The sequence below is a fragment of the Elephantulus edwardii genome, unplaced genomic scaffold (assembly GCF_000299155.1).
Source record: "Elephantulus edwardii isolate Elephantulus edwardi_28Jun2011 unplaced genomic scaffold, EleEdw1.0 scaffold00017, whole genome shotgun sequence".
NCBI classification, from domain to species: Eukaryota; Metazoa; Chordata; class Mammalia; order Macroscelidea; family Macroscelididae; genus Elephantulus; species Elephantulus edwardii.
This window is the reverse complement of record NW_006399767.1, coordinates 5,092,199-5,095,061: the sequence shown is the minus strand read 5'-3', so window position 1 is coordinate 5,095,061 and position 2,863 is coordinate 5,092,199.

Sequence of the window (2,863 nt, the reverse complement as noted above, 5' to 3'; positions counted from 1 at the left end):
AATAATTTCTAAACTCTGGAAGATGGAAATAAATGTGGATCTCTTCCAGTCATTTAGCCATGCAGTTGTCTTCCATATTTGTTGGCAGAAACTGGTGAAACAGTGTTGCATCTGATTCCTAAAACAATCAATTGATATTCCTTCCATCAAATCCTGGGGGCTTTGTTTATTTGCTAGTGTCTTCAGTGCAGCTTTGACTTCTACTTTTGGTATTACTGATTTTTTTTATCATATATTATTCCCAGAATTATTTGGTGTCAATTAATTATTTTGGTAAAATGACTCTGTATATTCTTTCTTGCTTCTTTAGATGCTTCCTGCATCATTCAAGTTTTTGCTCATACAGAATACTGCAGTGTTATGACTCGAACCTTGAATTTGTTCTTCAGCTTGAGGAATGTTGAACATATTCATCCCTTTTGGTTTTCTAACGTTAGCTCCTTTTACATTCCAATATATTATTCTGCTTTGTCTTCAAGAGTTTGCCTTTAAAAATCATCTGTTCATATCTCTTAGCTCATCATTTCTTCCCCTTACTTTAATTTCTTTTCATTCCAATGAAAGTTTGAGTCTCTTCTGACACTTATTTGGAAAAACAGGGTTATTGTTCTTGTCATGTGCCTTCAAGTTGACTATGACTGCTAGTGACCCTAAGAATGATAGCTGTGAGCCCTGTCTTATCTTGAGCCAATCTCACAGTCTCTGACATTCCTGCCTTCATTGCCACAGTTAGTATGTTAATCCATCTCACCCAGAGTCTTCCTCTCGTCTGCTGATCTGCCTCTCTTCTAAACATGAAGACCTTCTAGTAACACAAGTCTTAGGTAACATCATGATAGATGGAAAATAATTTGGAAACTGTCAATAGCTTAATATTATTCAGATCCACAATCAACAACTACAGTAGCAGCAGTCAAGAAATCAAACAATATCTTGCATTTGTGAAATCCAATTTCAAGGACTTATCCTAAATTCCCAACAGCAAAGGTGTCAGTTTAAAGACTGAGGTGTGTCTGATCCAAGCTGTGATATTTTCAGTTGATTTCTATGCATCTGCAAGTTGGACAATGAATAAGGAAGAAGAGAAAAGAATTGATTCCTTTGAATTTTGTTATTTACAAACACTGTTAAATATATGATGTGCTGCAAAAAGGAAAAACTTGACGTAAGTATGATAAGAATGTTCCGTAAAACGAAGGAGCTTCATCTTATTTACTTTAGATATATTAAAGACATTACGCTGGGAAAAGTAGATGTAAAGCAATAGAGAGGAAGACCCTCAATGACATGGTTTGTCACAATAACTATCACAATGGGCTTAAAAATGACAGAGATTGTGAGGATGGTGCAGGATATGGTCAACTTCAGATCTGTTGTCCATAGGCTTGCTATGAGCTTTAGTTGGTTCAGTGGTACTTAAGAACAACAATCCCATAAAGGAAGTACCTAAGAGGAATAAATTCAAATTTATGGAGCTAGTTAATCAAAGTATGATATCAAGATAGGGGAAAAAGAGAAAAATTACAATTGAGATGGGATTATGATCATTTTAAATAACTGATAGTATGATATTAGGTGACAGATTAAAAAGAGACCCTTAATCCAGGTTTAAAATCAACTTCACAGCAAGCAACAATCACATTTCATTTGTAATAGTCTCCTTCATTTTGTTTCTAGCTTCTTACATCTATTAATTTTCTAATTGTTGTTGTTATGTGCCACCAAGTCACCTGCAACTCATAGCAACCCTATGTACAAGAGCTCTAAATGCCATTCTATCCTGTGCCAACCTAGCCATTTCAAATGCATTCATTCCCACCACTCCACTCACAGAATCAATCCATCTCATTGAAGGTCTTCCTCTCCTTCGCTGCCCCTCCACTCCGCCAAACATGATGGCCATCTCCAAGGACCAGTCCCTACTTGCAATATGCCCAAAGTATGTCAGACAAAGCTTCAGAATCCTTGACTCCAAGGAGCATTCTGGCTTCACCTTCTCCAGGACATACCTGTTTGTTCTCCTAGCAGTCCATGGTATATTCAACACTCTGCTCCAGCACCCCAGCTCAAAGGCATCAGTTCTCTTTCTATCATCCCTAGTCACTGTCCAACTATCTAATACCAGCAAAAAGTATATAATACATATTTGTTGTTTTAGGGTGACTCTCAGTGAACCATTCATTTGATGGCTAGTTTTTGTTTTATAACCATGAACAACAGTATTTCTCAAATTCAAGTATATAAATATTTCAAAAAGTGCTGTTAAAGCCAAAATTTCAAGTTCCTACATACAAAATATGGCAATTCATAGATATGGCATGGGTAGCTGAATTTTAGCAAGAACCTAGGTTCTGATGTAAGCTATTACCACTTATCTACTATTTTATTGGTCAAAAAAAATAGCTTTAAAAAAGTATCAACTCCTCTGGGTTTTTTCCAATTCCTTCATGCCTTCCCACTGCCTAACAAATTCTGTAAGTCTCCCCTTTCCCTCTCCTCTTTTCCTTTTGGACATTTATAAACATCTTATTTGTTATCCTTCCATGTTTACAATAATGGTCTTATTCAGAGTCTTTATAAGTCTGAATTAGTTTACTCAGTATAATGCTCTCTAGCCTGGAAAGATGGAGTAGTGATGGTGGTGGGTATGGATCAATTAGGATTAATTTTATAAAATCTAATATATGAGAATGATGGCATGAAACACATTGTATATGAATGAATTACAATGCATATGAATTTTGTATGCAAACCAATATAAAATAAATATTTGAAAAAACAAAAATGTATCATCTCATGTATAAAATGACAGACTACACAAATACCTCTAAGTGTGCCAGAAATATATGTTGTTGTTGTTGTT